The sequence below is a fragment of the Canis aureus genome, chromosome 35 (assembly GCF_053574225.1).
Source record: "Canis aureus isolate CA01 chromosome 35, VMU_Caureus_v.1.0, whole genome shotgun sequence".
NCBI classification, from domain to species: domain Eukaryota; kingdom Metazoa; phylum Chordata; class Mammalia; order Carnivora; family Canidae; genus Canis; species Canis aureus.
The window spans coordinates 28,663,169-28,675,687 of NC_135645.1; the positions used below are offsets into that span (position 1 = coordinate 28,663,169).

The window sequence follows — 12,519 nt, forward strand, 5'->3', positions numbered from 1 at the left end:
TCAGAATGCTTGACAATACCTGGTGTTGGCAAGGAAATAGAAGAAAAAGAACCATCAGAGATTTCTGATTGAAATGCTCAATGATACACCCATCATCAGCTTGTTAATAAACATATTGTGATACCCTAATTTCACAGAATACTATTCAGCGGCAAAAAACAAACATATTTACTTTGAAAAACTCGGATGAATTTCAGAAATCATGCTATGTCAAAAAAAAAAATCAACCACAAACAAGAAAACATTACCATATAATTTATACAAAATTATAGAAAAAGCAATATTCTAAGGACCAAAAGGTGATCAGTGGTTCCCAACAGTGAGGAAGGAAGGACAGAGGAAGCAGAGACCACAAAGGAGCCCAAGATATATTTTAGTTGGTTGGTCCTATCATTCAGAAGCTGAAATTATGCCTCTTGCTTTGTAGAAATGGAAGCTCACTCTTGTCCATGTCTATCTTTTCTGTTTCCATATCACCTTCATGTACAATGGCTACTGATATGCTTCCACTTCTAATAGCAACTGCATCTTCTTATCAAAGGTCCTGCCCATAAGCTGCCTAATCACATTTTACCTGCTTTAACAGATGGGTCAACCAGCATCCCCTCAGCCTTTTGTAACTCAGTGACTGACAAATGCGTCAGCTCCTCTCTATCTTGTCAAAGGCACTCTGAATTGTTTCTTACACTGTTTCAAGAGATCTCTGCACAAGGAAACTAAAATTTTCCTACAGAGGACTTTATCTTTAACCTTGCCTCGGATGAACAATTTCCTAGCTCTCCTTCTGATTTTCACTAGAAACCTCTTAATACATTACTTATATGAAAATGTTTAGCCTTGGATTTCCATCGATATAACCCAACCTGAGAAAAAGAAGACATTCTTTGGTGCAATTCATGAGTCTCACAAGTTGTAAGAAGAAAATCCAATTAGACTCAGATAACGTTTAAAATAAAAATGAATTGTGTTGGTAGAAGTGCCCCTGGACTGTCAAGATTCTCATGATCTCTTATAAGTCTTTTTCCCTTATGTCATCCTGTATTTTCTTCTATTGCAGAAGAAAAACTTCTTCTACACAATATATGGGGAGATGGGGAAGGAGAAGCAAATGCATCACCACCAGGGAATATCTGAAACCAACTGTTTGCAAGTTCGAACGTGACAGTGAAGGACTTTATTACTCAGCTGCTGTATTTTAGGGAGCTAAAGTTAATGTTTCTGTGTTTGTTTTAAATATTGCTTTCTCTTTCTAATGTATTTCAATAGAAAAATACATATTGAGATACACTTCAGCTACTGGCTTCTTTGAAAGACAGGGAACATGCTGCATTGTGTATGGCAGGCATTTATTAAATATTTGTTAATTTCTTGTTGAATTATGGTAAAAAGTAGTTAAAAAAAAAAAAAGAAAATCCTTTAGTAGAAATCTGTTAAGTGAAAAGATGTCCGTAGTGTTTAGAAACAAATACGGGCAGGGGATCCCTGGGTGGCGCAGCGGTTTGGCGCCTGCCTTTGGCCCAGGGCGCGATCCTGGAGACCTGGGATCGAATCCCACATCGGGCTCCCGGTGCATGGAGCCTGCTTCTCCCTCTGCCTATGTCTCTGCCTCTCTCTCTCTCTCTCTGTGTGTGACTATCATAAATAAATAAAAATTAAAAAAAAAAAAAAAAAAGGAAAAAAGAAACAAATGCGGGCAGCCCCGGGGGGCTCAGCGGTTTAGCGGCACCTTCAGCCCAAGGCCTGACCCTGGAGACCCGGTCGAGTCCCATGTCGGGCTCCCTGCATGGAGCCTGCTTCTCCCTTTGCCTGTGTCTCTGCCTCTCTCTCTCTGTGTCTCTCATGAATAAATAAATAAAATCTTAAAAAAAATGCATTTTACATGATTCTTAGGTTGTAGAATCCAAGTTTTTCTAACCCATGTGTAGGCACTGATCTTCATTGAATGAGAAGAGAAGAGCAAGAAAGCAACAACGAGTTGATTTTTACTTGGTTGTTTGATTTCATTTTGTACAAAAACAGTGTATTTGAGTGTTTTTACTTCAATTTATTATGGGGCAGACTATCAACATAGAATATTGTAGAGACTTTTGGGGTTAAAAAGCATGAAACAGGGTTACCTGGGTGGCTTAGTGGTTGAGCATCTGCTTTTGGCTCAGGTCGTGATCCCAGGTTCCTGGGATCAAATCCCACATCAGGCTCCCTGCAGGGAGCCTGCTTCTCCCTCTGCCTGTGTCTCTGCCTTTCTTTGTGTTTCTCATGAATAAATAAATAAAATATATTTTTTAAAAAAGCATGACACATCTGTATTATATAAAATGTATATCTGTTGAAATTTTTGTCTATCACATTCATATTTTTATTAGTAAATGTTTCATAAGGTTTTTAAATAATTATTTTCTATTAAGAGGATAATCAACTGAATAACGGAAAAAAGGGAAAATGTTGAAATACCTCTATTTAGAAGAAATTATAAACAGTAGAGCTATCGCTTTAAAGTAATACTGACTATAAATTTTCTTTTCCACTACTGGGATTATGATTAGAAATATACACCAGATGCTTATGAGGTTTTCTGTAATGGCATCAAAATCCATAACCACAAAAAATAATTATCAATATTGTGAAATAATCCCTGAATGACCTAATGTGATGTTGAACTATGTGAATTCTTGGAGGCATATAATTATGAAGATGCTGTTCATGACAATAATGATAGTAGCCAATGAGGGAAAAAGTAGGGAAGGAAAAGGTAGCAGTGAAGAATGAAGTGAGGAAGGGAGGATGAAGAGAAAATGTAGGAAATGTGGTGAAAGAGGATGTAGAAACTAGGTGTGGGGGGAAGAAAAGAAAAAATATTTCTTTATTAATTTTATTAAAATTAGTGGAACATTTTAGTAGCTACTTTATTCATCCTTAAGGATTTAGAAAATTACCTTTAATTTCACTCAGTACTTTTCTTGATTTCTTTGTATATGAGGATATGAGGGTTTTTTTTTAAGTAAGGAATAAGACAATGTATTTAATAATTAAGATTCTAGTTCTAAAATGTGTCTTGTGATAAATATCAATATATATATCTGTATCTATATATAATATGCATACATTTAGTTAGATAGCCTTATATATTTTTATCCATATGCATAAATATGTGCATTATATAGACATTGAATTAATCAATTTTCTTTCTATAATAAACTACATTTTACTTCATTAAAATTAAAAAAATCTCACGTAATTTTGCACACATATTTTGAAAAAACTATATTATCTGCCATGAACATTGCATTTGGTAGCTCTTTTCTCATTAGTCTCACACATAGACAGTATATGACTTTACCCTTAGCAGTCTGTATAATGCTTGTTATTGCTTTTGACATTGATAATCAGCAAGTTAATTTCTTGGGAGTATAGACAACATGTGCCAATACACACTCAGGGAATAAAGGGCATATCCTGAGGTGGCATTACAGGGAAAGTATTTGAAAATTAAGTCAAACTTGAAGTAAGTGGTACCAGGAAAGTAATGCAAATTGAAAAGTGATAAAAAGCCTCATGAATGGCTACTTTGCAAGATAAATGCACAACTAAACTATCATGAGACACAAATATGCATTAGAAGACCGAATTTCCCATGAAATATGTAAAATGTCTGTTACTTTTTGGGCTGGCTTCTAAGAGTTCATTAAATCTTTAGAGAGATCATTCTATTCTCCTCGCATAGTTCAATGACATGAAGGACAAGGAATGCTGGGTATGCAGATGATAATTAAAAAAATGTTGTCAGTGTTCAACATTCTAAACTTCCAAGCTAGACACAAAGTTTAAAGATTCTCAGAACCTGGGGATTCTTCCTCAGCAAAAGTTTTGCATTATTTTTCAGAAAAAGAACAAAAAGGTAACTCAAACAAACCATCGAGGTATTGATTACTGTATCTACTAGGCCAAAGACCTTGCTGCAGTTGGGCCTACACTGCAAATTGTTCTGTTCTTCCTAGGAAACCTTGCGGGTTAGTGTGGAGTCTGCAAAATAGCTGAATAAGCAAAATGCATGTTCCTGTTCACTTCTTCCAAGTCCTTTTTATCAAATTCAGGTTATATTCCCAGTGACCTACTTCCTCCCAGGTAATTTGTCTCAAGGATGAGATTTTTTCCCTCAATTAAACAAATGTAAAACTCTCAGAAATTAAAAACTTGTTTAATTAGATTATGTCACAAAGTACAGATTTAATTTTACCATTTAAAATAAACTATTTTGGGATGCCTGGGTGGCTCAGCAGCTGAGTGTCTGCCTTCAACTCAGGGCGTGATCCCAGGGTCCTAGGATCGAGTCCTGCATGGGACTCCTCACAGGGAGCCTGCTTCTCCCTCTATCTGTGTCTCTGCATCTCTCTCTCTCTCTGTCTCTCATGAATAAATAAATAAAATATTTAAGGAAAAAAACCAAACTATTTTAATTCTATAAATCTTGAATGTTAATACAGACTTGCTTTTTGCTAAGGATGATAGTAATACTTTCATGTAACACCTCTTGTTTTTCTTATATAGTAAGCCAAAATATACTATCTAATTTTAAATATCATAGCAAATTAAAATTCTATCAATCGTTTTTTTTTTCTCCTAGAAGATAATAAAGATTATTCTACTTGTAGTTTAGAAGAAAGTTTGTGTCATTTTAAATCCAACTCTGGGGCAGAAAAAGTAGTCAGAAAAGTTTAACAATTAGTTTAAAAAATGCCACTGAACCAAAAATTATACAAAAATAAAGGACTAATATGTAGAAAGAATTGCTTATTTGAAAAAATATAAAACTATAGATATTCTATAAATTGTCAAAGGACCCTACCTGCAAAAAATAAAATTATGAACTGTGATAGAGATTAGACATTAATTTCTTATAAAATCAAATAAAAAAAAACGTATGGAGGAGATTTGCCCAGAATATATAATAAACCTGTATATGCACAGCCACACATTAAAGCCAAATTTACTCATGAGACTAATGGGGGAAAAAAGGAAAACCTTGGCTACACTTGTTTTAATGATAAAACATTCTGGATAACTGAAATATTTAGAAAAAATTGACAGGGAGTAACATTCATGCAGCACTCACAAATGCATGCATAATAAATGCCAAGCAGTAAAACAACTAAGTAATTATGTGCAGAGCAATTTGAATAGTATGATGTTCAGTAAAAGAGAAGTGCAGAAAACCTATATTTTTAAAATATCCATTCATAATGAAAATACTGAGATTCTTTTAAACTAACTTTGCTACTTTCCGAATTCCATTTTTATGTATTGTCTATTTAAATGGCCTATACGCAACTTACTCTCAAAATGTTATTAATTTATTATCAGAAAGTAATTTATTATTTCATAAAGCAAGCAAGTTGTGCTTATGATCTACATTAACACAGCTAATGTTAAATAGCTAGTTGTATGATAGCAATAGTGCTATTAAAATATGTTGATACACAAAGTACTCATTAAATTTTCTAATATTTGTGTAAGGTAAGTCTATTATATGAGTTATATAAAGACACAAAATATCATATCCCTAAGTTATTTTACCAATCAAATTTCTGAGGTAGCATTGCAAATCAGCTTTGGTACTTAGAAAATTGAATATAAATGCTCTCCTTCAGGCCTTTTGTAATCAAAGAAACAGAGTAACAGACAGTTCAAAGATTGAGTCTACAAAATATATTTTCTAGAAATTATTATTTCGAGACTCGCAATGATATGAACACTTATACCATCCAGTACATTTTGTGTTTTTGTGCCATGTCCTTAACAGTGTTATTTTCATGAAATATAAAGATTTTGTATGTTGTTGAACATGTGGTACCATTAAATGCTTAAAAATAACATATAATGATTGTTCCTATCCTTTGCCAAACACGTGGATAAAAATTTTAAAAGTACAGTTAATCATGCAACTGTTATTAAGCAGGTGGCAATTTGGCATCGTGAAGATAAACCATCTGGTTGATTGACTAAAATTTCGAACTTGTCATAGATCTCCATAGCATATAAATGTGTCAAAGATTCTTAACATTAAAAAAATAGCTTTACAGTCATATTTTAAAATCTAGTGATGCATATAGTATAGGATTTTATAAAAGCTTTTAAAATACTTAATGTTTGCCAGGTTTGAGATTTTTCCCTTGTTATTTTGCACATATGATTTCTTAGAAAATGGACAGCTGGTTTTCTATAATTGTATTCTATGCACGTTTAATTCCTCTTCACTTTGTGCTTTTAGCTTGACCCATATGCATTAGTGGCCACCTTGGTGTTAAAAGAGTTATACAGTTTCAATGACTGATTACTATCTCACTAAACAGAGAATTTAAACTTAATGTATCTTAAAATATTTATTCTTTTGTATTCTAAAAAAGACCTTTTATTTCTATGATTTAATACATCTAATTTTAAAATAATATATATTATATATACATTTATGTATGTAAAATGTTACATGCATACATTTATGATATGTATATGTTACATATATGACATGTATTTCATATAATATATATTACATGCATAATAGTTATATTGTATATATACCAAATATATATATAATAAATGTGTGTGTAAAATCACTATCAAAATTCTGAGAAATTAAAGAGAATCAAGAAACTATAAGCTAGCAGCAACAAATATGAGAAATAACCACAATTAAATTTCTGTAAATATACACTCAAACAAGGTTTTGTTTACATATATATGCACATGTGCACATCCGATCATGTATTTCAATTTTGAACTTTCAAAATTCTAGCCAAAATTGAATTTCAGAATTTTAGATTTTTTCCAAGTTTTTATTTGAATTCTCATTCATTAACTTATAGTATTAGTTTCAGCAGAATTTACTTTTTTACTTACAATTTTAAGGTTATTTTGGAGTAGTAATTTCTTTGGAAACATGTTTTTTTTTCACCTATAAAGGGAAATATACAACTTAATATTTGTAGGTAGCCATAGAACATTTAAAAATATTTTTAAGTACTTTGCATATTAGTTACAGGAATAATGGAGGCAGAACTTATAATGTCAAAGTAAAATGGACTTTTCACATAATATATATATTTCAATTTAGAAAACACTTTCCTCCCTTTACCAATTATCTGCATTTTCTTTAAAGGTTTTATTTATTTATTCATGAGAGACACAGAGAGAAAGGCAGAGACACAGGCAGAGGGAGAAGCAGGCTCCATGCAGGGAGCCTGACGTGGGACTCGATCCCGGGTCTCCAGGATCATGCCCTGGGCTGAAGCCGGCGCTAAACCGCTGAGCCACACAGGCATCCGATTATTTTCATATTTTAAGTATGTGCCATTCTTCTCCAATGAAGTATATATTCTTTCAGATGAGAAATAAATTATGTCTCATTCATCTTTGCATTTCTTTGTAAAGTGTATATAAGTTGGTGAAATTTTTATTGAATTAAAGAATACTACTCTGATCTAGCCATTGGATTTATGTGCAGATGAGAGTGGGATACATTCTATTTCTCTTATTATTTCAAGTATATCCATGAGTACCTGTTTTTGGCACCACATCTGTTTGTTTTTATTGTGGAACTAACAGAATTGTCTCTGTTTATACTATTTTGCTAATCCTACTATGTCTGTTTTTAAATAGTGAATAATTGTTACTTTTAACAGTATTTTTAAATAGTGGATATTTGCTGTTTAGTTGTTATTGATAAAAATCAAAGGACACTAATTTACTAAAAGTAAGATAGCATTAGAAGTCAAGGAAGATGGTGGAGTCGGGGGATCTTGAGCTTACTTCCTCCCACAGGCATACTGAAGTTACAACTGCATATAATGTAACTCACTCTGAAAATGACCTGAAGATTAGCAGAACAGCACTTCCACCTCTAAAGACATAAACAAAAAGCAACAGTGAGAAGGCTAGGAGGGGCACAGACATGATTGGGAAACCAACCCCCTGTGCAGTGACCCACAGCAGGAGATATATCGCAAACACGGAGATTCTCCTTGAGGAGCAAGAGTATCCAGACCTACATCAGGGCTGGACACTCCACCTTGGGGATCTGCACCAGGAAGATAAGCCTACAAGTCCCATAATGTCTGGCTTTGAAAATCAATGGGGCTTAACTTCATGAAACTGAGGTTTATAAGAAACTCATACTCTGCTCTTAATGGGCCAGCACACTATATCACTTGATCTGAGACCCAGCACAGAGGCAGACATTTCAGAGCCTGGGTTGTAGGTGAAGGCCATTTGTTGACTAATTTTAAGATGTGCTGGATGGGCAAGGAACTGTAAGAATTTTCTCCAGGAATGGAAGTTGGACACCATTTTCTTGCCTTCCTTTCAGCTGCTTAATTGGCCCAGGGATGGTGGAACCCATTCTCACACTTCCATTTACATGCTGCTTGCCCATCCTACTACTACTGTGCAAACCAGCCCATATAGGCAAACATATCTTTGCAAAGTGCAACACACTCAGTGGGCAGCAATAGTTAGGACCAGCATCCCCCTGCCAGTGACTACTACCCCCACTACACCCAGTGGAAAGCTCTGGCCAGAACCAGTGCCACTACAAAGCACATTCCACATTAGGAAGGGGGTTACAGTTCTACCAACCTACACATCTGCCAACAGCTGCAGCCAGGCCTTTCAGCTAGCTGTTTTCAGGAGATGATCCTACCCATCAACATGCCTGACACCAGCTACAGGTGGGTCTCTAGGAGCTATGCTGGTCACCAGTCCTGCCCACCAGTTTTCCCAAAGTTGTCACCACTCATCATTATACCTGGTCAGGCTGGAGGCCAACCCCACACACCAGCATGCCTGCTACAGTTACCTCTGGGCCTCTTAGCCAGCTGTGCCAGTGGTGCCAACCAGTGTGCATGTAATAGTCACAACCAGCCATTGCAGCCAACGAGGCTGGGCCCAGACCTACACAGCAGCATACATGTACAACAGTCACAGCCCAGTTATAACAGGAGGTATTCAAGCCTACACACAAGGCATTCCTAGAGCACCTGATTCTGGTAACCAGGGAAAATGGTACTACCAGGCCCCATAGGATGCTTTATACATAAGGGCACTATCTTCAAGATCAGGAGAAAATAGCTGACCTATATAATACATAGAAACAAATACAGAGAGACAAAATAAGGAGACAGAAAAATATGTTTCAAACAAAAGAACAGAAAAAAAAATCTCAGGAAAACTAAATAAAATAGCGATAACCAAAATATCTGATAAAGAGTTCAAAGTAAGTGTCATAAAAAAGGTCAAGAGTGGATGTGGATTTGAAAGAAGAGTGGGTAAACTCGGTATGAACTTCAACAAAGAAAACAAAAATATATAAAAAATAACTAATCGGAGTTGAAAAATACAATAACTAAAATGAAAACACACTGGATGGATTCAACACTAGATTAGAGGATGCAGAAAAATGGATTTGTGATCTGGAAGACCTGGAAAGCAACCAAACTGAATAGCAAAAATGAAAAAATAATTTTAAAAATGAAGATAAACTAAGGGATTTCTAGGACAACATCAGCATACTAACATTCACATTTAAGTCATCCCAGAAGAAAAAAAGAGAGAGAGAGGCAGAAAACTTGTTTGAAGATAGAATAGCTGAAAACTTTCCTAATTTGGGGAAGGAAACTGGCATTTAACAGGAGCACAGTGAGCTCAAAATGAGATATATGCAAGGAGGTCCACACCCAGATACACAATAGTTAAAATGTCAAAGTTTAAAATAAAAAAAAAATTAAAAAAGAATTTTAAAAGCAGTAAGAGAAAAAACCAATGTGTTATTTACATAAGGGAAACTCCCTAAAGCTCTCAGCTGACTGTTCAGAAGAAACTTTGCAGGCCAGGTAGAAAGTGGCATGATACATTCTAAGTGCTGAAAGGAAAAAAAAAACAAAACCCAAAAACATAAACAAAACTAAACCAAAAATACCCTCTACCTGGCAAGGTTATCATTCAGAATTGAACAAAAGATAAATCATTTCCAAGACAAAAGTTAAAGACATTAATCACTGCTAAACCAGCCATATGAAATGTTAAAGGGACTTCTGTAAGTAGGAAAAGAAAAAGCTGTTAACTAGAAGAAAATTATGAAAGGAAATTATTTCACAGATAAAAGCAAATATATAGTAAAGAGAGTAGATTAATCACTTATAGAATTATTATGAAGCTTAAAAGAAAAAAGTAGTAAAATCAATTATATCTATAATAGTTAAAGGATACAAAATAAAAAGATGTAAAATATGACTTAAATACACAAAATGTGGAGGGAGGATTAAAAATGTAGTGCTTTTAGAATATGTTCAAACTTAAGATACTATCAGCTTAATACAGACTGATATGTATATATTTACCTACCTACCTACTTATGGTTAGCACAAATCAAAAATCTATAGTAGGTACAGGAAAAAAAAAAAGGAATAGAAAATCCAAGCACAACACTCAAGACTGTCATCAAAACATATGGGTAAGAAAATAGAGAAGAAAAAGAAAGAAAAGAAATACAAAAACAACTAGAAACAATTTTGAAAAGTGGCAATAATTACACATTTCTTAATAATTACTTTAAATAAAATGAACTACATCTAATCAAAAGACAAGGATAACTGAATGGATAAAAAAAAAAAAGAAAAAACAAACAAACAAACAAACATCTATATCCTGCCTAGGAAGATTCCTGTTAGACATCAAGACATATGCTGACTAAAAGTGAAGAGATGGGAAAAGATATTCCATCCAAATGGAAGTGAAAAATAAGTTGAGGGGGATCCTTGGGTGACTCAGTGGTTTAGCACCTGCCTTCGGCCTGGGGCATGGTCCTGGGGTCCCGGGATCGAGTCGGGCTCCCAGCGTGGGGCCTGCTTCTCCCTCTGCCTGTGTCTCTGCCTCTCTCTCTCTGTATCTCTCTGCATCTGTCATGAGTAAATAAATTTAAAAAAATCTTTAAAAAAGAAAAATAAGTTGAGGTAGCAATATTTACATTAAAAAACTGTAAAATAAACACTGCTTTTTTTGTAAAAAAAAAAAAAAAAAAGAAAGAAAGAAAGAAAAGAAAAAGGCATTAGGGGATCCCTGGGTGGCGCAGCAGTTTAGCGCCTGCCTTTGGCCCATGGCGAGATCCTGGAGACCCAGGATCGAATCCCACGTCGGGCTCCCGGTGCATGGAGCCTGCTTCTCCCTCTGCCTATGTCTCTGCCTCTCTCTCTCTCTCTGTGTGACTATCATAAATAAATAAAAATAAAATAAAAAGCAGCTTAGAAATTAAAAAAAAAAGAAAAGAAAAAGGCATTAGATAATGATAAATGGATCAATCCAATAAGAAGATATAACAAATATAAGTAATTATGCTCCCAACATAGAATATCTAAACATACAAAACAAATATTAACAAAGGGAGAAATACTGATACAATAATAGTAGGGGATTTTAACACCCCGCTTACATCAATGGATAGGTGAACCTAAAGAAAATAATGGAAACTGTGGCTTTGAGTGACACAGATGGACTTAATAGCTATACATAGAACACTCCATTCAAAAACAACAGGATACACATTCTTTTCAGGTATACATAACACATTCTCCAAGCCATTAAGCCATGTCTCCAAGACATCATACATTAAGCCACAAAATAAATCTCAATAAATTAAGAAGACTAGAATCATATCAAGCATTTTTTTCAACCACAATGCTACACAACTAGAAATTAATTACAAAGAGAAAACTGGAGAAATACAAACATGTAGAGGCTAAACAAAATGCTAGTAACAATCAATGGCTGATGAATAAATTAAAGAGGAAATCAAAAAAAGTACATTGAGATAAATAAAAACTGGAAACATCATGCTCCAAAACCTGTGGGATGCAGCATAAATAGTTCTAATATAAAGGTATATAGTGGTACAGGTTTACTTCAATAAACTGGAAGAACATCAAATAAACCTAGTAAACTTACAAGAACTAGAAAAAAAATCAAGCAAATCTTAAAGTTAGTAGAAGGAAGACAATAAAGATCATGGTGAAAACTGAAACAGATATAAAAAATAGAACAGATTAATGAGATCAAGAGCTGGTTCTTTGAAAAGATTTACAAAATTATTAAAATAATGATTTTGGCAGACTCACAAAGGATAAAAAGACTCATAAAATCAAATTAAAAGTAACAGATACTATAAAACCACAAAGAATTATAAGAGCCTACTATGAAAAATTATATGCCAACAAATTGGACAAAATTTGGACAAAATTATATGCCAACAAATTGGACAAAATTTCCACTAGAAAAGTGGAAACATTCCTATAAACACAATCTTCCAAGACTGAATTGGAAAGAAATAGAAAATTTGAACAGACCAATCACAAGGAACAATACTGAATCAGTAATGAAAGAACTCCCCAAAGCAAATGTCCATGACCAGGTGGCTTCATAGGTGAATTCTACCAAACATTTAAAGAAGAATTAGTACCTATCCTTCCTAAAGTATTCTCC

At 34.3% G+C, this 12,519-nt stretch overlaps 1 long non-coding RNA gene across 1 annotated transcript in view; it reads right to left on the bottom strand.

Annotated features, from left to right (window-relative positions):
- Positions 1-12,519, bottom strand: part of LOC144305397 (uncharacterized) — a 97,156-nt gene that overhangs the window by 73,880 nt on the left and 10,757 nt on the right. The window contains exon 2 of the long non-coding RNA XR_013372437.1: positions 6,892-6,946. This is a non-coding gene — a long non-coding RNA (uncharacterized LOC144305397). The remainder of the gene's footprint in view (positions 1-6,891; positions 6,947-12,519) is intronic.